The sequence below is a fragment of the Centruroides vittatus genome, unplaced genomic scaffold (assembly GCF_030686945.1).
Source record: "Centruroides vittatus isolate TY-2023 unplaced genomic scaffold, ASM3068694v2 scaffold_3315, whole genome shotgun sequence".
In the NCBI taxonomy this organism is placed as follows: Eukaryota; Metazoa; Arthropoda; class Arachnida; order Scorpiones; family Buthidae; genus Centruroides; species Centruroides vittatus.
Genome location: NW_027122703.1, coordinates 1735965 through 1761363, shown reverse-complemented (window position 1 = coordinate 1761363; position 25399 = coordinate 1735965). Strand labels below are relative to the sequence as shown.

Below are 25399 nucleotides of genomic sequence, written 5' to 3'. Positions count from 1 at the left end.
GACCATTTGGGTGCCCCTCTGCGAGTGGCGCCCGGTGCATGATACACCCCCTTGCACCCCCCTCGTTACGCCACTGAAATTGAGTGATCGGAGTATTGACCATCTTTCAAAATCTTATAAAAATTTACAATATTTTGTATTATGTTTTATTTAAAAAACGAAAATTATCTTCTAAGTTAGAAGTTTGATCTAAGTTCATTTTTTTCTTTAAATTTGCAACTCAATTCAAAGGCATTTTTTTTTTGTAAGCAGTTTCTAACAAGCTTTAATAGGTAATTTTAATATATATTTTACACAGCGTTATTAATGCGTTATTATGGAGGTTGCAGAAGGTATTAAATTACTTTAAAAAATAAAAAATAATTATATCATTTGATTTCAAGATAAAAACTTGAAATCTTAAAAAACTTGTATATCTTAAAAATAATTACAGTAGATCCCCTATAACACGGGTTCATATAAAAAGGATTCGTATAACACGGCGGAAAAATTGTAATCGTGTTCGTATAACACGCTAAAAGAATGAGACAGATTGTCATGGTCTACTCGTGTCTCGACAGGATTGGTCGGATCTGGACCAATATTGGATGACCGCCGTCCAGCGGCACGCGTAAATACCGACAGTTTAGGCGGTAAAGTTATGTTTTCTTGTGAAAAAAAAAAAAAATTATTATTCAACGGCCATAAAAATTGTTGTCATGTAGTGCCTTAAGCCTGATTACTAAAGAAAGTTATTTTAAATATAACAAGTAAGTTAATCGCTTTGGGCAGTGAACGGCTCATGTATTTGTAAAATCTAAGTGACTCGTACAACATGGATTCATATAACACGGAACGTATCTACCGTGTTATACGGGGGTCTACTGTAATTCTATTCCGGGATCCCGGGGAAACAGTTCACTTTTATCCCGGAATCCTGGGACAAGCAAAAGACCGGGAAAATGAGAAACCCTAGTTCACACTCTGTGAGGCATAATTATTAATAACTTCCGTGCTTTTTTTGTCGAAAATTTCTGAAATTTTGCAGGGAGGTTTGTTTATTAAGAAATTAATGCTATTATTAAATTTTAGTGGTTAAAGGTCGAGGGGGAGTGGAGATAAAGGGGTTCGAGTGTCGAATCTCCAGTAGGGTGGGACTTAACGAAGATTTTACTCGTTACTGGCATTTACAATTTTTTTTTATACATATAAAACCCATCCCCAATCTTAAAATGAAGATTTTGCCATTTTATAATAATTAAAAATATTAAAAATTTTTTAAATAAAACGGATGGTGCCACAGGTAGTTTTAAATACTGCCAGGACAGTTAATAAACTCGTTACTAGATTTTTTACTTTGCAATTTGACACAAATAGACCGATGATATTTTGAAAAATTCAAAAATCACATTTTCGTATGTAACCTTGAAATTAGTGAAAAATTTGGTCGAATAGTTTAATTGATTAAATTTTTGAACTTTTGAATTCATTAATTGAACTTTTGGACCAATTTTCATTCCATTATCTGTCTGGGGCAGTTAGGGGAAATAGATACAAAATGACATATGGTTTTATTTTAGGTTCATAACACTTTATTGTTAAATCACAGCAGTGTCATATTCTACACCAATCATCTTTGGTTCTTTACCTATGAAATATAATAAACATTTATAATATGAAAATAATAGAAAAAAAATATATAAATATATTGTTAATTTAATTGAGATCAGCCATAATCCATATGGCACATTACGTAAGGACAAAATGACATACACGTAAAAACTATAAAATTACTGACAAAGTTCACAAATGAAACGCTTGGTTCTTTTAGAAACGCCAGCGCAAGAAGCGTGAGTCCAACGGAAACAATTTAAGCACCGTAACCAGTCTTCTCCAGTCTTAGATCGGGAAAAAAGATCATTGCGATATATGCATGGACATCATGGACTCTCTTCATCATTTTGAGAGTTTTCAGGAAAATTTTCTTCTTCACTGTCTTCTTCAAGTAACGCTTCGTCTCCTTTTCTCTGGCGGAGCTTTGGGCTCAATTTTTTGATTTAATTGCCGTTATATTAGAAGTAGAAGTTAAAACTAAAGAGGTTTGTCGAGTCCTTTGGCTTTCGTTTTCCTAGGGGAAACGTAGAAAGGACGTTTTATAAGTGGTCACACTTATCAAACGTCCTCTTGGGACTGGAGAAATCTCCTCAATGGACACAGCAAGAGTAGAGGACGATGGACGTTCTTTAGTAGCAGCAGATGAATGATATTGAATTGAACGAGTTAAAAAAAGTCCTTGCTCGGTGTTTGCTGATGGAACCTGAGATGAATTATCGGCTTGTTGTTCGGTAGGTGCTATTATTTCAGCTGTATTATTGTCGTTAGGTGTGAGGTTTTTTATAATTAATAAAAAGTTAAGAGGTTAAGGTAAGTTCCTTGACCGAGCTCTTATGGACTAAATGACATACTTATGTCATTATGTCCGTAGCCTATGTATGTCGTTTTGTCCATATAACGTTATAAAAAACAAAATTATAAAATAAATACAAAGATGATATTTTTAATAGAAAAAGTTATTAAAAGTGCAACAACAACTTCTTGAGGGTTGAAATAAATTCTACACAAATAGATAAAATAGTGAAAAACTCACCATCTATACAAAAAACTTGTTGCAAGGAAAAAAAAACTCGTAACGTATAAATGCTTGTCGTCGGCCATGATACCCGGGCGAATGAGAGGAGTGCGTTCACGTTTTGACAGGTTAGTAAAAGCCTCTCGGATAACGTGGTGTCGTGGTCAGTTGCGCGCTTGAGACCGCCAAATTCGAATTATGTTGCATGTCATTTTGTACGTATTTCCCCTATATCACATAAAGACTCGCCACAACCACGTTATCCCTATGCGCAGTGTTCCCAAGAGGCTTATTCGTTTTCTTTTAATTAATTAACAGGTGTTACCAATTTCGTTGTAGAATACGAATTTTCTCTACTTTTGGATGAAAAATTATCTCAGACAATTGAAAACATTATATAAATAATGTGTAATATTCATGAGTTTTAATTTAATTTATAATTCATACAAATTTCTGCACAATAAAATAAATTTATATAAGGGTGGCACGAATTTCAGAGCTTTTGGTACAGTTTCTTTAATACATTCCATTTCACGTAGATCATTATGGTAACTTAAAATTTATATTTATTTTTCGTGATAATTCTGAATTTAAACTAACAATACAAAAAAATAAATAATAATAAATAAATAAAATCAAAATAGTAAATTATTCGCCATTGCTAAAGGCGGTTTCACATTGTCAGCGATTTGTGATAATAGCCATTATTTTGCTGCAGTTGCTATCAAAAACATAATAACTACAGTAAATAGGCATTGTATTTATTCACTTAACAAACAAATTTTAATATAGAATGAAATATGTAAAATGTATAATATACGGTAGGTATATTTTAAAATTTTTTTCTTATTACTGGTCTATAGAAAGTAACGCTCGTTATTAAGAGATACGACTCGCCATTTCAAATATAATTTGTATTAAGAATGAAACTCTCACAAATAAATATTTATGTACATTATTATTAACGGTTATTTAGGTGTTAGATACGTGAAGAAAACTCCATGCGTGAATCAGGTTTTAACCCGCGACCAATTATCAGTGTTAAGTAGTTTCTCGGTATTCGGCTACTGGCGGTCACCAGAGTAAACTAAAACAATACAAATCTTACAGTTTTTTTATATATATATTTCGTGCTATATATATATCTATTGATATATTAATGTTTTTAGTTGTAAGCAGACATTTTAAATAAAATCTATCTTTATATTAATAATACAGCCTAATAACATTGGCACGAGTTCATAATGTAAAATGATGTAGTCATTATAATTGTCTATGTCAAAGATTTCCTACCTGTGCTTTATGGATCTCTTGCGATTATGATAAAATGTTCTAAAATGTATAGGAACTACACATTTATTAAGTGTATACGGGACGTCGAGAGGGAGAAGCTGAAGATTTTTCCTCGGGTCAACAGAAAATTTAGGAACCCGTAATGATTCCTACTCCTATAAAATTAATGTTATTTTTGCTAAAACAAAATAAAATCTTTAGGACCGCTTTTTATTATTAAACATTCTACCTATTTGGTTTGGTTTTATTAAGTTATGGCAACGCAATACTTGGGCGATGTGCCTAGGGGGAAGCCTTCCGGGAGGTCTTTTTAAGGGTAACTGGCGTTACAGACGTGGAGAAAACCCGGGAAACTCCACGTGACCAGCCCGTCCTGGCGAGGCGCGAACCCACGACCGAATTCCCAGTATTCAGAGAAAGGAACCGCTTGGTCCACTCGTTGTTAGCATTTACAATATTTTTTATATATACAGTGGTGCCTCATATAACGTACTTAATCCGTTCCAGGTGCACGTCCGTTAAGTGAAACGTCCGTTATACGAAACGCATTTTCCCATAGAAATACATGTTAAAACATCTAATTCGTTCCGCAGCATAAAATAACCGTACTGTATCATTAAAAAAATGAACATGGGGTGCATTCTTTTATTCCTCCGCGTAACTCTGCGCGAGCGACATCCGTTTAAAAATTCCTGCGGAACGCGTTCCTAAATTCCGGTGGGAGTGCGCGCCGTCGAACGGCAAAAACGGCCGCTTGTAGCAGTAGTTTACGGTGAAAAGCAACATGGCGTCCTCCATGGCTCAGATAATTTCGTTTCCGGGTCCATTATGTGGTTTTATGAATGAAAATTTAGAAATTGTGAAAGCGCGAGTTAGCGCACGCGGTAATGTAAGTGTCTTTACGAATTTTTTTCGAATGGTAGCCGGCATTCTAATTTTTTTCGTGGCTGTTTTCAATGCTCTTTCAACAAATAATCCATAAAATGGATTATTTGTTGAAAGATTAAATTTTACAATTGGGACTCTTCTTTTGCCTTTAAAAGCTCATATTTTTAAATTATAGATTCCTCCATCACGATACTATCGATAGTACGGGCGCTGCCATCTTTCTTTCTTTCACCGTCGTTCCTAAATGCCTACAAACAGCAGCGCACTCCCGTAGTAGCGGAGACGCAGAGCGACCGCTGTTAAAGAACGCACCCATGGAGCAGTCACCAATTATGCCGGAAAGTCCGTTGTTCGCAGCGTCCGTTATTCGAGGCGTACGTTATACGAGGCACCACTGTATATAACTCATCCTACCCTCAAAATTAAGCTTTTTACCATTTTATAATAATTAAAAATATAAAAAGTTTTTAAATAAAATATCATAACAGGTGGTGGCCGAGATAGTTAAGCAACTCGTTGCTAGATTTTTATTATTTAAATTGTAATTTTATTTCTTATTGTATTTTCCTTACTAATTCAGCATAAAAAATAAAATAAAAAGTGTATTTGAACTTCGTTCTCGCCGTTTTAGAATTAGTTTTATTTAATTTCACTAAAATACTGATCCGTGAGAGATTTAATTAAAAAAAAAAGAAAAAAAAGACTTGGTCCGTGAACACATAATTTGAGAAACACTGGGCTACAGTCTGAAAAAGATTGAAAACCGCTGATCTTATTTGCTCTTCATCTTATTCAATTCCTTGTTATTCTCTTTAATTCTTCATATAAAAGTTTTCTGTAATAAGTTTTAATATCGTTGCAAAAATCTATTATATCATACTGCATAATAGCCGAGATGAAAGCAATTCATAATTTTAAATGTCAAAAGTAAAATAATATTTAATATCTTTTTTACAAACGAAAAATATAATTAAAATTCGAGGCAATTTACCTCAAATTATAAAACAGTTTGTAATATTTATGAATTATTTAATTTTTTTAAAACAAAAACTTTAGCTTTGTTTGCATAGAAAAGATTTAAAAAATTAATGCAGATTTTGACACCGGCGTTATTTCGTTATACAAGAAAGAAACATTATTCATTTATCTGCAAAAAAAATATTACTTTTGGTCCTTTAATTTAACCAATAGTCAGAAATAAATCCTAATCATCCTTAATTAACCATAACTCAATTTAACATCCCTAATTAAACCTCAATTAATTCCATAGTTGATGAAAAACAAATGTATTTCCATAAATATTGAGTTAGTTAAGGATAAATTAGGATCTAAAAGATAATCATGATCATTAACTAAAAACAATAAGAAATTTTAAAAATATTCTTTTATACATTTAAATAAATAATTATATATTATTGTATAATAAAAATTGATATTCAATGACAATTAAATCACAACATGTATATAACATACTTAAAAGTTTAATGATGATAATAAACCTAACCTGAATATAGTTATAGTTAATTTAAATTCCATTCCTCCATTAACTGAATGTCAGAAAATTAAATTGTGTTTGTCGTCCTAAACTTATTATTAATTTAATTAAATAATGTACTTAACTGTAACATTCTTTTCGACTAATTGCAATGAACTTATTAACCATTTCTTAAAATTAAAAAAAAAAAAAAAAAATTCAAGAAATAAAGATGAGAAATTTCAGTTTAGTACTTAATACTTCTAAAATATATTTTATAAATCTTAAGATTTTTACTTACTTCGATAAAACGATATCAGCGGAATCTTATCATTTAGTTTTCAAGGCAAAAGTCCAATATCTTAAGATAGCGCAAAGATGAGTGATTCTATGTTTTTCATCGCCGAATATTTAACCTAAAATTGTGTCGAAAATACATATTTTTATCAATAATTATTATATAACATTGAATTTTTTAAGCTTAATTACGAAGAAATTATGATTTTCCACAAAATATGTATTATCTTTAAATAATACTTTCATATAGCGTTATTCATAGCATAAAACTATGATTAACGCTGTGAAGCAAAATGGTTAGTCATGTCAGTAAATTTACACAAGTACAGTAATTATACATACACTTAACAAGTACAGTACACAATTACAAGTAGATGAAGAAAATTGTTTTCGCGCGTAGAATAAACTATTATTTAATAATTTCAAAAATTAATATCTGCGTTACTTCATCTCTCAAAGATAGACTTTATTAGGAAGCGAGTGAGTTTGAAATCATTGTAAAAGTTTCACATAATACTCAGGCCCTATTACAATCGATGCTAGCAAAGCCTTACGTCTACGGGGCTTCAAGAATACGTTGTAATATATAAGAATACGTGTTGCATATTTAACTTTAAGCGTTATGTAAAGTTGCAATAGTCGTTTCGTGTGTATCCTGATGATGGCTGCTGAAACAGACGAAAACGATTGAGGGAATAAATAATATTACTGGTGAAGACTTATTTAGAGTTTCATTTGTTTACTTTTGCAAATGATTAATTCTGTTGCATTTTTTTTTTTTTGTATTTAAGAAAAACTTTATTTTTCTAATCAATTTTTCTTTAAAAATTAGTAAACAGGAATGGTACTGAATTATTTTTTAATGATTTTCTTTAGTGTTTAAACTATTCCAGATAAATGTCTTAAAGTTACCTTTGTTTTTTTAATAGTATATTCACTGTTATATACGTAAAATAATGTTATTATTAGATTTAATCCAAAGTGATTTTAACTAAAGATGGGATTATTCTAATGCAAAGTACTTCAGTTTTTTTTTTGTTACTGTTGGATCTTCTGTCGTATTTTGATCTATAGAAAAACACAATGGTTTTGACGGAGTAGAAACAAAACATTTGAAATATTTTTTACTTTAGTTTCCGATCGGAAACTTCCGGACAGGAAGTGACATCACTTTTCCGTTGATGTAGACTCGGCCTTAAGAGACCCGAGTCTCTCTTTAGACCCTGAAGGGCCCTGCCTTAAAGCAAAGAAATTCAAATCATTGTGAATCTGTTTTATATAATATTAACATAATATTTTATATTTATTACTTTCTGTTAATTATTATTGAGATTTTTCGTTTCATTCAAAGTAATTTTAACTGGAGCAATTGTTTAAAAAAGGGGGAAAAATGCCCGCTTTCTATATGGAATTTACTTTCGAGAGTTCAAATAACTGTGTATGTGAATTATCGAAACTCATTAAAAAACAGAAGTTGTCTCCATTTATTGTAATCACTTAATACTAAGTATATAAGATTACAATTAGAAGAAATTCTGGTTTCGTTAACTCTAATGTTAAAACAATGTTAAGAAATTGTTTCAAGAAAATTTGAAATAAAAGATGCATAACTTGAAAATTTGTTAATTATAATTAATTACTAAATAATTCACCCAGTATTAGCCTTTGTCTGCTAATACGAAAAGAACATAAAAAGGCCTATTTAATCGAACCTAATTATAACAATAATTGAATTCTGATTACAATACTCCAAGTTTAATGATGCGTCATAGCTTGTATGTTTTGAGATTTGTTTATTTTACAATATTGTTCATGATTACAACAAGCAGAGTATATTATACTAATGAATATCGACAAGTTAAGAGCATTGGGCATATTCAAAATCTCAGCATGAATCCAGTTTGATGCAGCTGCTGGCGTTTACGAAACAACACAAACACTGACTGCAGGGAATATTGAGAAAGAAAAACAAGAAAAATGGCGAATGATGTGACTTCCACGTTACGTTAAATTTATTTTTGAACTTATTTCATGAGAACAGTTTAATAAAAAATGAATATTTCGTAGAGATGTAGATTTTTTAAAAAAATTTACGCAGGAGTTATAAATAACTAAATCAATCCTAAGATTATAAAATTTGTTTTAAGTTGTTAAAATATGTCTTACGTAAATATATTACTACATTAAAATATTCTGTTAATGTATTAACCGAATTTTAATTTATTCAGGGTACATTCATCAACAAATAAATTAAATTCAAAATAGTCGATGCAAAATAGAGCTCTTACTAGTCTCGTAGTGGCTGCCATCTTGTCTGATGACAGCAGCAACAGGTGCCTAAGGGCTTGAAAACATCTGGTCAGGTTTTGGCAACACGCTCAGATTATGAATAGAAGCTTTTTAAAGAAAAGCTAGTTTTAGTTTTCTATTGTATTCAATTATTTAAGCTTCATTAAGTTAAACAGTACCTGATGTTTGCGAAGTAGAAACGTGTCTTGAAACAAAAGAATAGCCTTGAGGCAGATTAAAACTTAAAAGGGCATAGAACAATACACAGTGTTTTCTTAGAATATCATATCGTGTATTGATCTATGATAACCACTTTAACACTTTTTACTGTCATTCCATCTTTAAAACGAATAATAGACTTAATTTCTTCTATTTCAACAATAATTTTCTTTACACATTTAATTAATATTGCTCTCATTGGGTTTAAATTAAGGACTGCATAGATTCAAATACATTTATTTACTTGTTATATTTTTATGGCGTTAATTTTTTCTCGATCTGTCAATAAATGAACCCGATATTAACGATGAACAGAAAAATATTTTATTTCGAATATTAGCACAGACGAAACCTGAACCTCAAGATATTAGCCTATATTTATAAATTTTAATTCATTAATTAGCATACACATTCGAAGCACAGTTGAACATATCATTTTTCGACGAGATATTTATTGTTAATAGAAGTAAATGTACTCTTTTGCCACTGTTTCTTGACAAAAGATAAAGAATGGCATTAACTATAATTCAAAAGTATTTTAATGCTCGACTAAGCTCAACGAGTATAGTCATCGAACAAGCGTTTAAACTCTTATGTATTTATTCTTTTATTATTTAACAAATTGAAAAGTGACATTATAATCAAGAATTATCAATCTTTACGAGTCCATCCATGAACACAGCCATCTTGATAAAGCGAGAATGCTGTGAATTATACTCTCAAACCGGATGTTCGCTTACATGCAACAATCTTATTAGCAATGACTCGATGGTTTCCATCGAGTCACTGCTAATAAGCGATAAATTGCGTTTGTCACACCAGATCATTGAAATTTGTATTTCTAAAACAGAACAATCGAAACTACAACAGTTGATGCCATAAAAGTTTGCCACAAATCGATTAATGTAAAATCTACAGTCGTTTCTGTATTCGTTTTTACTACTGTGTCACTTAAAATTCTAAATCGAAAACAATTTAAAATGTGTAATTTAAATTAAGGTAGAATCTTTAAAAACTTCACAGACAACAAAATAAAATACTGTGATTACAAACGTAAAGTTACTAGTTAAATAGCCTAAACAACTGTTTAGAATATACTCAAGTTATACTTAAGCGGTTCTGAGTAAACGCCATTATAACATTGTGTTCTATTTGGTTTAAGACAAGACATGAAGTCGAACTTCGATTTAGCGTTGCTATTTCTTCACCTCTGAAACTGGCACTAAATCGAATCTGTTACTAAAATTACTTAAACAATACGAATTATAGTTTTTAGTAATGATGTTTACGCGTTAAAATATCGCGTGATATCTCAAAAAACAATAGTTTTCAATGCAAAATCGTGTTAACTCAGATACAGAAAGATTCTCCATTTAATATTTTATGTAGATCCGATCAAGACCCTATTCTGTAACGCGATGTTATATCGGGTTTGATTGAATATGTTATATAACCCCTCATGTTACAGATGCTACTACCCGCAAAGGAATTGGATTGTTTATTTTCTTTATTTGTAAAAAATTATTTTTGTTTTCCAGAAAAAGTATTTTGTCATTCTGCTTGTATTTGTGTTTGCTTAAAGTAAAATAATTTTGTACGAATTCTATTATATATAATCGTGGGTATAGAACCATACGCAACAACGAAACCGTAATTTTCAAAAAGCAGATATTTGAAAATAGGATCAAACTTCTAATGTCCAATAAAAATTTCTTCGTACATTACGTAACTGTTTGGAATTTACATGTGACTTATGGTCCGAAACAGAACGTGTTGAATATACCAGGAACGTTCTATTCTGCAAAATTTTGAATTAGTCGTATATGATTATATATACTGTATGAGCTATGTTCCAGAAATACAGTATTTCTTGTCATTACTAATATAAAAGCCGTCGTCTGTGTGTGTGTGTGTGTGAATTCCTTATAACTCCTGCAATCTTTGTCCAATCCAGATGAAATTTTGGTTATATTCCAGTGGCGTGCCGTGACATTTGATGATAGGGAAGCTGTGTTTCTGTAAGAAGCCGACTTCCAGGGGCAATCAGTTAATTGCCCGTCAGTGATGGCCTAGGGTCCATTCGTACGTGCGTGGTGGTGGAAGAGACGTACCTGACAAAAACCGATAAAAAAAAAAAAAAACATAAAATAAACATATACTATGTACAAAATAGTTTGCTTTAGGACTATCAGCCATTCGGACATCCTGGGCGTCGATGTGGTTCTTCGATGGTCGATCGAAGGTGGTCCCGGGACATTGGCGTTGACGAGTCTGTAGGGAACGGGGAGACTTCCTCTGTTGGCGTCGGGAACACGGTCTAAGTCCGAAGTGGCACGGGTTACAGGTTGGCACAATAGACGAGAAATTGTATTTTTTTTTTTCTTGCGCGTTGACACGCGGCGTTTTGGTTATTCGGAACGTTAACCGAGTGCCAGGTGTCCTCAATTGTCGGGGATTATATCAATCTCCGTTCTTTCTTTCATCCATTTTGATTGGTCGTTCTTTCTCAATCACGCTTCCCGAGTGGTTGGCCCATGGTTACTAAACGTAACGAGACTTACCTGGAGCGCGAGAAAAGTCAAAATCGAAGACGAATTCGATCTTCCACCGATCATAGGACGACTTCCTTCCGCGATTTGTGGTTTCTGCCCGACAGTTTGATATAAACAATGGGTGTCCGACTACAAATGACTTTTACCTGTTTTTTAAACTAATAAATTTTTTTCTAAATTAACCGTTTTTTCGCGTCTTTCGTGACGGGTCAGACCTGTCCGATACATCACATTTCCATAAAAGTTTTAAACAAATACCGGAAATGACAAAAATAAACAATTTATGTATTTTAGTTCTAAAATACAAATAATACTTATATAATACAAATTGATACGATACAAACAATGATAGAAAAACTTGTTTTTTTAATTTTTTATAAACTAACTCTATTCGGCCATTTTTCCCGCAAAGTCGTTAATTACTTTATCATAAAAGTCGCTGGTCGTCAACTCCATCAACGTATTTGAAAGCTCTCTTTCTATCGAAAGCAACACTAGCGATCACAATTTTTCCTCTGTCCGAGTGTTCCTGGCCAATGTATGAATTTGCTTCGTGGTCGAAAAACTGCATTCAGCAGACCCACCGGTAGAAGGTACCGTAAAAATTAATGATATTAAATCATATAATTCTTTTAGTACGTCATTGTTCGGATCGACATTAATTATAATATGTTTTATGTTTAAGAGTTACTTGTCAATATAGTCCGGACACGAATATAAATACTGCGATTCACTACGTAATTTAGATAAATCAAAAAATTTCCCATAAAATTTACTTAATTTAAAGAATTAAAACACGCTTGGAAAATTTTTTTTTTCATAATATTAAAATTATTAACATCTAAAAGTGATAAAAATTCTAAAGATTTTATGCCTGAAAATCTGTCAATACAATTACAGTATAATTAAAAGAAAATTATAATTAAATATAACTTTGCAAAAAAAAAACGTACATAAAAATAACATTGAATACTCTTTACTTTTTAAATCTTAATCAATTCACTTAGTCAGATAGCTCCCTACCCAGTGGCTAAGGCAGTGTTTTTCAACCGGGGTGCCACGGCGCCACGATTGGGGTGTCACAAAGTTTAGGACCTTAAGACATTTTCTTGGAAATTTACTTAAGATGAAGAAAAACAAATCTAACTAGATTTGCTTCGAGTCTTTATACAGTAAGACTCGCTGTTTCGGTATTACGTGGTAGTATTGGAATTCCCCGAGGTCGCACGCAGTGTTGGGATCAAGGCGTAATATCAAATTTTAAAGCTTATTATCCGCGGCGGACATTCCGATAACTGATTGATAAAACAGATAGAGCAGATAAACAATCCATTAGAGATTTTTGGAAAAACTATAATCATGGATGCTGTAGACAACATCAATCTTTTCTGGAATGAGGTGACCGAGAAATGTTTTGAAAGGAGTATGGAAGAATGTATGGCCGGAGCTAAGCGAGGATGTTGACACAAGAGAATCCATTGTTGATGTCGACGAAATTGTCAAGCTAGCTAATGAAACAGGGTTGGATAATATAAATGCGCAGGATATTGAAGAATTATTACAACTGGAGAAAGTTTTTCCAACGACGATCTTAAAGAATTAGTAGAACAACAGGTGCATGAAGATGACGAAATTAGCGTTTCTGAAGATGAGAAACAAAAAGAACTTTCAACGAATTTTTTTAAAAAAGTTTAGCCAGTATAACGGAAATAATGGATCAGTTTATACAAAATGATTTCAATTTTGATAGAAGTTCAAAGGCCAGACGAAGTGTCATGGATGCGATGTCTTGCTATCGACAACTGCTTGCTGAACGAAACAAGAAAATGCAAACGACGTTAGATGACTTCTTCACAAAGAAACAAAAGATGTCAAATGAGGAAGAACCTTCCTCATCGCAAACATAACTTCTTTACTCGAACTTTTTTTACTTTCATGAATGTTTTATGAATAAATATCGATATTAGCAATAAATAAGTCTATAATTAATGTAATAAAAAAGTATTTAACAATAAATGTTACAAAATAAAACAAAAAAAACCTAATAAATTTTCCTATTCTCTGTTCTGTTTCACGTATTCCCCTTATTTACGTGTTAAGATGACCACCTTTAACGCTCTGTCAACTAGGAACGCATTCCCCGCGTTAAGCGGGGTCTTACTGTATCTACAATATATTACATGCTATTAAACATTTCCCCAATTTTAGGTTTGCAGCCAGCAAATGAAACTATAATTCTGTATTTTAATTTTCTAATAAACAGCTACGGTATTATTATTATAATACTATACGATTTAATAGTATTGTTCTTAAATTCCTTGTATTCGGTAGCACGTTATAGTTTCGTTATAGCGAATTTGAATTACGGCATGCGGTGTTAGTTACAGACATTTTTCTTCGGGGGAATTTGTTTGGGAAATATATATTTTTTAAATAAAAGATTGGTTTGGGGCCCTTTGTTGATAGATGGCCCCAGGCAATTGCCCTTTCTGCCAATTGGATAACTAGCCACTGCTTGTGTTTTAGTTTGACTGACTACTTTTATATTTATTGTTTATGCTCGTTAATTAATGTCAACGTTTTCCTGACACGGATTTTGGCTTTATTTTCTCAAATTCTCATTAGAAATTACCAATTTTCTAAAATAAATAAACTGTTCGAAAATGATGCTTTTCTTTTTTTTTTTTTTTAATTAGACGGAGCATACTTTTAGTTACGAACGAGTTTTTGTCACGACATTAGTTTAGTTTACACTGCTTTTAAGCTTTCGAATAGTAATCAGAAGACCAACAGGGCCATTTGGTCTGAGTCTTACAATACGAAGGCATCAAAAATATTTGTTACAGGGGCTTCATTATTCATCCCATCGGATTTCTAGTATACGAAAAACCATTATGTTTTAAAATATCAAATTTTATTATTTAAAAAATATTATATAATGAAGCCACAATAAGCTAAATGGCTCCGACCTCTCTCGATCTTTGAAACCCGTTGGAGACCAACGAAATGTAGCTTAATACTATATCTAACTGATAAGAAGACATCCACTAATTACACCCACAATTTTAAAACCATTTCCGATCATCTTCCTCTTTATTTACAATTATGTATTTTCGCGCCCCATTAAACTGTTTAAGTAGGCTAATCAATGGACAGCTCCTAACAGTGAAGTTAAAAACAAATATTTTACAGTAAAAAGTAGGATCAAACGTAATCCTATTATTATTTTTTTTTATAAGAATCCAATATTCAATAAAATTCTTTTATGTTTAATGAACTATGTCACAATTTACATATGGAAATCGAACAAAATTCGAATAAACTTTCTAATTTATTATTTAAAAATTAAAAAAATGTTGTATTTAGTACAGAACAGGATATGGTTTAATTTAAAATTAGCTGAAAGAGAAAATTTAGGCCTATCAAACACCAAGCCAGCAATTCCAACCTTTTAAAATGACTGGCTCATATTGCAGTTTAAAAATTTGCGGATACTAAAGGCTATTTTCTCAACCGGAAGCATAAAAAGTTTAAATCCATTAATTATTATTATATTCAACACTACACTATTTATAAGGTTATAAGTTTAATGGAAAATATGCAAATTTGCGCAAGAGCCTAGGTGTGTGATATCTTCTGTTCGTCAGAAAATATATTAAAAGTTGTGTGTAAGATTAATATATAACAAATCACAACTCAGTATCCAGAAATTATAACTACTGATTGTACATTACTAGTTAAGAAACCGAAAGGAGATGACCAAAAACAGGCATACAACGTGTTTTAACTACATACACAGCAGACTTATGCTTACTTAACATCAAAGTTTAAATGCCGACGTTATGAAATAAGCAGTAGCGAAAGATATTTGGATGCACCAAACAGATTCGAGTGACCATTTAAAGGTACGTCGCGTAATTTTATCAGTTAAAATAATAAAACAGTTGAAACGAAACTTGAATTTTTCGCAGACTCCTTCGTATGCCACTGAAGACACGGGTCCACGGATCACAGGTTGGGAATCACTGCACTAAATAACACACAAATGTCGATTAGGTAAAGGTAATTAAAACCAATGGGAATTATGTAATAAGTATGCATGCATTTATGCATACTTACTAACATAACTCCTATTGATTTTAATTAACATGTTGTAGTAAGCACAAATGCGAGTGCATATAAATGGAAATTGTTTAAATATATATAAAATGGTGTTATATATATATATATATATATATATGCATGTATGTATGTAGGTTATGTAAGTAAATAAACAGAACACGTTTTTACGAAGTTTTTACTTCACCACTTTAAAATTAAGTACACAATAATTGCACGAGGAAATAACAGCAAACAACAATATTAAGAAATAGAGAAAAGAGAAAAACAAAAACATTTGACGTTAATTTCTATGAAATCATTGAAAAACATTTCATAAATTTCGCAATAAACGAATCAGAGTATATTTAAAAGTTCATTTATTTCTACAACTTCATACATGTTTAAAAAATTTCTCACTCATTAAATATTTATCAATTTTTCGTTTGTTGTACGTTTGTTTCATAAAATTTTCATCTGTAAATATGTGTTTTAATTTAAAGAATCTCTATTCCAAATATTTTAAAAGAAAATGGGGGAAAACGTTGTAACTTTAAGCAATATTTTCAATGTCGGACGTATAATTGCGACACAGACGTATGTAAAAAAATATTCGTTTACATTCGCCATATACCAGTACATTGAAATTAAATCTGCTTTATAAATTTCTTTCTTGTTTGAGAAGGATGCATGAAGTTTACAATTCATTATAGGATTATCATACCCTTTTCTTCCTTATAATCTTGATTAAAAAAATTGATTCGATTCTTTAAATACAAAAAAACAAATTGTTGTATAAATATTTTTAAAATTCTCATTAAAAAATTACAATTTACAAACAAAGAAATAATTAAATAATTACAACACTTACCAGAATACTCAATGAATTGACAATCATCTGTAAAAATTGTTTAAATATATAGAATCGGTATTGAAAAAAAAAAAAATAATACTAAAGCACTGTTTTTCTTCCTGAGGAACTGCATTTGTAAACTGCTTAATATTTAAATCATTGATTTATTTTCTACATTCGAAAAAATAATAGAAAAAAAAACAGATTTACCTTAGCAGAATGCATAAAAAATTTGTTATAGGAAATATGTTCGAAAAATTGAATTAAAGTATGGTTATAAAGCATCCTACTTTTACAAATTTGTTTCGTTTTTCTAATTGTACCTTTAATTAAACTACTCTGTAATCTTTACATTAAAAATTTTATTTATTTATTCATCTACCAAAAAAAATTAAGTTCAATAAACACTCCACATAGTGAACTAGGACTGAGCTGTATCTTTCACTATACCAAGAGTATGTTATATATTTTACATAGAGAAGGCCAACAAACTATTCACTATATTAAAATTCTACTATAATTATCATTCAAAGTAAAATACAACCCTCTATTAAAAAGTAAAAAAACAAAAAAAAATTCTTTTAAAAATTTATAGATAATCAATTATAAATTATTACAAAAATAATAAGTTTAATAAATCAATAAATCTATACTTCTTTACTGTTTAAAATATAATGTTTCAAATTCCAATAATCCAAAACATAAAAAAACCTTTATAAAATATACTTTCGATCACTAAAAAATAATCTTTACAAATTAAGTTACTGATATGATTATTGTTTTAAATATGTAAATTTTATAATCTACAACAATTATTTCATAAATATAAAATAAAAAAAACTATTTTAAAAATTATTAGAAGATAATTATTATGGTTACACTGTTTAAAATAAAGATAGAAACAATGGCAATGGGGCCCAGGTAAATTAGAATTAAGGGGCTCCACAGACATTTTTCTCCAGAGGGAAATATCTTATAAAAAATTGGTTTGGCCCCCCCCCTATTTGGTGGGATCCCAGGTAATTGCCCCTTTTTGTCCATAAGATAAGGCGCCACTGGATAGAAATAAGCAGTGCTAAATGAGTTTTCACATTTGTCTCGTGTTTGATAGAACAAAAATCTTATATTATTAATTATAAAGTAATCTTTATTAATACATTTTGTTCTAAAAAAAAAAAAAAAAACAATTTTATCGGTTAATTAAAAAGAACGGTTAAACTGAAACTTGATACACAAAAATCATTTATTTAAGAACCGTGTTTAAACCTTTTTTTAAACCTAAAAAATATTTAAACATGGTTAATTAATTTAATTTTGAAATTTAACACTTTAGAGCAGTGATTTTCGACACTCGTTTTTTTAAGCCGGCACCTTAACTGACTGACTTTGATGTGTGTTATGTTGTGTTCTGTTGGTGTGTATGTGCATCATAACAGACATCCGATAATTTATTACATTTAAAATTCAGAAAATCTTGCGATATTGCTAAAAGCTTATTGCAGAAAATATTGAAAAACCATTCCTTTAGATCTTTTCTGAATTATTTCTATTTTTCAACACAGTATTTTTGTACAATTCAAAATTATAGATGACAACGTTTCAAGTACAAGTTGATATAAAAAAAATCTCTCTCAGAATCTCGGTTTTTATTTGTTTAACAAACAGAGCTTCTACTTTTAAAATTCAAACATTTACTTCGTATTTTAAAGAGAGATTTCTATAAAAATCTATTTCAATTATAATTTGTTAATGAAGGTACAGTAAATTTAAACAGTTATCTCATGTAAAAATAATTACTAAATTGATATTTTCATGTTACTACCATCAGCTACATAACTAATATTTTAAAGGAGAACTTTATAAAATGTTTCGGTATAGGCCTATAAATTTATGTATATAATTCTAATATAGAATATTGCGAATTATTTCCATATTTTTATCCCATCCAACAGTATACAACTAGCATAATATGACAAAAGACAAACTATGTTCATGTTTTTTTCGTTTATTTTCTTACGATTAATATCTAATAATTCGTTGAACGGATGTTTAATTTTTAAAAAAGTCCATTAAAAATATTTTCTGTATGCTGTATATTAAAATATTAAGAATTCTATATAATCTTGTTTAAAAAATTTTAACGCTTGTCTTAAACTTATATATATATATATTTACTGTATATAAATTGCACTACATTTCAATGAAAACTAATTCGTCTTTTTTAAATTAAAATACAGTCAAAACTCTCTCGATACAATACACCCAAGTACCCACCAATAAATACTTGTAAACAGGTCCTTTCAGTATCTGAATTAACCTATTAAACGTACAACTTTATATTGCAAACGGCATTATCATCACCGAATCGTAATTTTCAAACGCTCAGACTCACGTGTAAACGCCATTATTTTATATAGTTCTTATTGTTTCAGATACTTCAGTTTAGTGTTGATTTCAGAAACAATCAAACAATAGCACTGGTCGAAGTCTGGCTGTTTCTGCCATTTTAACACTTGAATACCCTCAGATAATTTCTTTGAATCATTGCAAAAGAACAAAAATGTTGTAAATAGATTCTATTTACAACAAAGGCTTCTATTTATAACATTTTTGACAAACCGTTAATGGGCTTTAAGGCGAGATGTCGGATATATCAAGCGTTAACGAGGCCCTAACTCCGTAGCGCGTTAGTTTCGTGGGGCCCAGACAAATTTAAATTAGGGGGCCACGTACAGCGTCGACTTCAGACGTGTTTCTTCGAAGTAATTCTTTGGGGAAATACTTTCTCATAAAAGATCTATTATAAAAGAAGAATTTTATTCATTACTGAAAATATAAGCCTTTAAAAATGTCTATTATTTTAATTTAAACGTGGCAGATGGATTTATTTATCAGATTAACGTTTCGGTAGATAACCAGTTAATAGCTACAATCAAGACGTTTCGTTAGTTCAAAATTTTAAAGTGTAATTTACAGAGAAAATAACTGTTTATTGAGTTCTTTAAACTACTCATAACATTAAAACTTACAAAAGTCAATTTCTTTAAAAAATGATTAAAACGAATTGAAATTTTTTTCTTTTAATCCTGTCAAAAAAATACGAAATTTCAATGCCAATCTTCGATTTAGAAAACTCTCTCACATCCAAGATAGACGATCTATTAATAGATATTTGCTAGAAAATTGCCATGCTTGGTACTAAACAAAGGTCAGAAGATTATATATAGCTTATCCTAATTTATAAAATCGATTACTTCGTAGTTAAATGTAATTAAATTTTAGTTATCTTTTGTAGGATTCATTTCGTGCCTTGACAAAAATTAATCGTAAAATGAAAAAAAGAGGGAAATAATGGATTAAATTAGTTTATTTTGTAAGGATTATTTGTCTGAATATGAATACTTTCAAATAAATAATGCAATATTTTCCTTACTTATTATAATAAGATTATTTAAATGAAAACAATAAGAAATTTCGAACGTTTGATCTGAAAATCAGATATTTATTCATCTAATTTAAAATTTGGATTTCGGGACAAATTGTGATTAGAACAAAGAATTTTAAAATCTGACAAAAAATATTTAATTATTTCTTTAAAATAATAATATTAGACAATTTTTAACATTTTTTAATCTTCACTAATCAAATCTCTTTGGATAATTACATTATTCCAGATTCGAATTTTAAACAGTTTTCATTTACTCTAGAATTTTATCAACAGCAAAAGTTCTGTTTAAAATTTCAAATTTGAATATCGAAACTATCCAAAATAAGGATTTAATTGATTATTATTATTATTAAGAAAAGTAAATCATCAAGCAGTTACACATGTAACCGATGCACACATGTAACGACACGTGTGTGCATCGGTAACAAAAGAGGTATGCACTCCTTAACCAAAAATTGAAAAATAAATAAAATACAGAAAGAAAACACACTTTTTAAATTAAACACCAATTAACTCTATTCAAAATATTGCATTTATTAAAATTGACTAGACAGATACGAAATATATTAGACAATAATCTTCATGTTTCCAATGACGAGAACATTAAATCCAAATCAAATTACGGGAACCAGCAGCTAATTTTAATACTTTCTCGCCTCCAATATTGCTACTCTTCTGCCGTAAAAAAGAAAAAAAAAAACATTAAATATATAAATTATATTCGAACAATTTTCAGAAATAAACTTCTATCGACAAGAAAAATAAATCTTACCGTTGTAGCCGTATACAGGCTAACTCATATGTTACCCTGTCAAATTTTTCTTCGTATTTACGTATTTTCTTCAATACTTTACATAATTCTAAACATAAAAATAATTATATTTAATTATATATAGGTATATAATTATTATATAAAGAACCAAAGTATTAATTTCTTAACGTAAAAATAAAATGTAAGATATAAACATGGCGGTTTTCGGTAATCTTACTCTTTTGGTTATTCTGTAAATTTTCAGCAATACTTGTCTTTTTGTTGATTTTATTTTGAAGTATATCTAGTTTTTTAAGTAATTTTAGCTCTATTTTATCAAAATCTATTAAAACTTTCGGAACACGTTTCTCAGACGTCTCGGAATTCGGCTTCTTAAAAATTCGAATGAACGACATGATTTTGAAATAACTAGATACAGACCCAAGTTCTTCGAGAAATATTACACAAAACCTTATGTTTATTGAAAGGGGTTCCTTTTATACAGTGTTCTGCAGTTTTCTTATTGGTTCCATTATCTTCAAACTTCTACCAATGAGATTTCAATTATAATTTTAATTCTACCAATACGACTTCGTATTCAAATTTCCATTGTTTGTCTGCACCAATAAGCTTCTGTCATTAAACGCAAATAATCCTTTACAAAAACAGTAGAAAATTTAAAATAGAAAGATTAAAGAAAATTTTATGCTGTAAAGATAAAGATTTTTTCGTTCACAGAGTTAAAAGATTTAAAAATGACAAATTCTTTAAAAAAATGTAACTATTATTTACCTTTATAAAACAATTCATATTATATCGCATCTAAAGATAAATATTTTAGTCTGTGCATGAATTATACGTCACAAATACATTATTTCTTCTACGTTCTTCGCAACTTTCGATCTTCCATTGAAAAACCACTCATATTCTCTGTTACATTTCAGATATTTTAAGCTAAAAATGGTTATTGATAAACCTTATTAGTTAAAAATTGCTGAAAGAAAATTTTGAGGCCATCTGCCAATGATGTTATAATAAAATTCCATATTTTTAACCTTCCTCCTCATTGTTAGATTATGACAAAGCTTCCCTCACAAACGATCGTCACCCTCAACAGTCTTAGCAGTATTACGACCTAATTACGCCGTCAATTCTGTAATGAATATTAAAATAAAATGATTTATTTACACTTTTATCAAAATAAAACACTACTTAACAATAGAATTACATTAAATCAAAATTTTATTTATGTCTATACCTTGCTCTAATGGGTTTGTAAAGTGTACTTCAGTTGACACAACGGAAATGTTGGAGGTACGTCCGTCCATGAAAATTCTTTGTGCTAACATGTCTACCACAGCAATATCCTTACGCTCAATATCTGTATTACATTCTCGAATAAAAGGTTCCAAACAAATTCAAAAGTTGTTTCCCTGTAGTCCATGGAAAGGTGCTGCAGTCTACAGATTTAGATAACGTCATCAAGTATGACAACTCCATATTTCTTTAGTAACATTCTGAAAATAAACTTTTTCAAACAAGTCTAAGCAGTTATTCCCAGTGTTAGACTTGTTTAAAGTGTTAAATATACATGGTAATAGTATACTTGGTCTCATTTGTCAGTCCCTTGCCATAATTGATATCGAAGTTCTACGCATAATGGTCGCCACTTATAACGATCAGACTAATTCAAGACTGTTTTGACAATAACAAATGGCTGAAAACAATATCCAGCAGCCATCACCTTGCACGGTAATCAGTGTATAAGGACATGTGTTTAAGACAAGAGTGGCCAACCAGATCGCGATCGATAGATCAATCTACACAGTAACACAAATTCGTAACACATCTTTTTATCGAATTAAAAAAAATATTACATTATTTTCAATATTAAATCACGAGAGAAAACATGAATACTTCTTGTACTATACAGAGGGATCATAATTGGTATAGATGTTACCAAAAACTTAGCGTACTGTTAAACAAAATAACGTAACTGTTACTTTATTTTGTCTAACAGTAGACGGTGACCGATTTTAATATAATGAAAGTCGATCGCAGCAATGAAAAGTTGACCACCTGTCCTACCAAGATCAGGACACCATTGTTCCTTATTGAATCGCCATTCTGATTCTTAAGTTCCATGGTCAAGGTACGGATTTCACGCTCTTTACTGCAAGTTCCTTCGAATTCAAGACACAGAATTCCTTATAAAATTCCAAAAGAGTATATTTTCATTCAGAAGCTATTCTGACAATTACTTCAAGACTTTAACTAAATAGATTTAAAAATAAAAAGCTATGTCAATGATTCGTATTTTACAGTAGAAAGATACATTTATTTTGTTCTGAAATGTAAAATTAGAGAAGGAATTTGGAGATACTTGTTAAAATACGTATATATTTACTTTTCTATATTCATATGCAACTTTACATCAACTGCCAAGAGATGCATCAGAGTAAACATTTTTAAAAAGTGAAATTAGATCAAAATAAAAGAAAACCTTTCTCACAAACTTTATATATAAAGTAAAGTATATCTTCAGAAGTGTTTGCAAGAGATAATAAGAAAATCCCTAAATGAAGGAAGTTATGCATATAAACTAAATTTAATTATTTTTATAATGAATTAAAATAAATATATTTATAAAAATTTATTAAACAGTAGGCAATATCAGCTTCATCTTTATTCTATTGTTTATTTTATAATAAAATAATTTAAATGAGTGAAAGTTTTAAATTCAATCATTTTCTTTTAAATTTTAAAGTACATATTCAGTCCACAAACAACATATAACAGACTTATTGTTTAATAAATCTGTTATTCTAATGTTTCTGTTGTTCTGTCTAATAAGTCACATTATGTTGTTATACAACCGATTAGAAAACAAACATTATAACAAACACAGTCTATGGATTGGTACTGATCTGAGATTGTACTTTAATATAATTACAAGAACGATTAAACTATTGAAAAACTCGAACTTCTTTGATCAAAACTTATAGAATACAGTACAAAAATACTACACTCTATTTCTAAATTGAATAAGTAATTGATATTAGCCATTGCAGTACAAGGATAAATATTATTTAGAAATTCAATATCTGAAACTTCTTTAGAGAAGATTTACTAGATGCAGTTTTTTTATCCTTGTTTTCACCTTTCTTTTAGTGAAAATCTTCACTAAAAAACGGCAATAAACGACATCTTTTTAAGGGATAATTTTGGACATTATAGTATACTGTACGTGGCTAGATTTTATTTACAAACTCTAAAGAAAATACATTGTCAGTGTCTTACTGTTCAGTTTAAGATGAACAGTACTGTTTATGGAAAAGTTTTATCTACAAATTTAAAATTTACCAAATATAATAAAAAATATATCTAGTAATTTAAAACAAAGCGATGACATATTAACAATAGTTATACATTTAAGTTTTGTGTATCAGTTGCAGTAATTTTCTCCCATTCGGTCTTTTAACTTCAAATTGTGACTCCTCAAAAATGTATCTAAAAGATTCAGTTACAATACATTACATTACAAAAGTTATTGTAAATACTTCATAAATTTATATTTTCAACATTATTTTATCCACTAACCTCATACAGCCTCGAAGTTGTTTCCACTTATCTCTGCAATATTGAAACCATTTAGCTCTCCTGGCTTTGTCAGTGAGAAAACAGAACTTTTACTGAAAAATGTTTACATTTTGGTGCCAAACACCAAACCATTTAGAACAAAAATAGTTAATGTGAAATCCAGCTAACTGAGTTTCAAAAAAACAGATTGCCAAATTCAGTCTACCAAAAGGACCAATATGGTGACTGCCACAATGAATCATGGAATCATGTCCTGACCTTTTGTTTATAGACCTTGGTCCTACAGCATTAATACGATAGCACATTAAACTATAATAAAAAAAACTATATAAAACTAAAGGAAATCAGTTTATGGTATTATTTAATAAATAAAAATATTGACAGATATTGCATTACAATAATAACTCCAATATTTATTTACATGTTAAAATTTTTTGGTGTTCTAAATTAATGATATGCCAACTGGCACAGAACACATTTTAATAAATCTATAATCTGTGCTACATCTAAAAAAATAGTAAAGATAATTATTAAATAATACTGCAAGCAAATTAATAGCTAATATTTTTGAAAAGTAATCTTAAACTAATTCTAATTTGTCAGTTATAAATAGCATAAATGCCCTAGTTTACTATGATAGCAATAAGCAGAGGGCTGATCAACATAACCCCTAATATATAAGATTTTACACAAGAAATGTAGAAGTGGTTTGGGAAAACATGTTTTGATTATATTAAGTAGCTGATAACATTAACCAGTGATCTCAATATGTGGCAACCACTATGTATAGAAGATTGCATTGTTTAACTCAACAGTATTAAGTTTAACAAGGTAATTTTGCACTTGTTTTTGTTATGTCAACAGATCAGAAACAAAAATAACCTATGACTACATACCAATGGCACAAAAATTTCATAACAACTTATCCTAACATTCTTTTGACTTCAGGCTTGTAAAAGCAGGAACTGAAGAGTGTAATATACTGTACTATATAAATAATGAGAATGTGATGATATAAATTCCACATTA

General features: G+C 29.9%; 2 long non-coding RNA genes across 2 annotated transcripts; both read right to left on the bottom strand.

Moving 5' to 3' along the window:
- Positions 1-20533: 20533 nt before the first annotated feature.
- LOC136988581 (uncharacterized) lies at positions 20534-20881 on the bottom strand. The gene is made up of 2 exons (XR_010882780.1): positions 20792-20881; positions 20534-20694 (listed from the first exon to the last, which is right to left on the bottom strand). It is a non-coding gene; the product is annotated as an uncharacterized lncRNA (long non-coding RNA).
- A 755-nt stretch (positions 20882-21636) lies between these two features.
- On the bottom strand, positions 21637-22730 carry LOC136988580 (uncharacterized). The gene is made up of 3 exons (XR_010882779.1): positions 22029-22730; positions 21826-21923; positions 21637-21724 (listed from the first exon to the last, which is right to left on the bottom strand). It is a non-coding gene; the product is annotated as an uncharacterized lncRNA (long non-coding RNA).
- Between the last annotated feature and the right edge of the window lie 2669 nt (positions 22731-25399).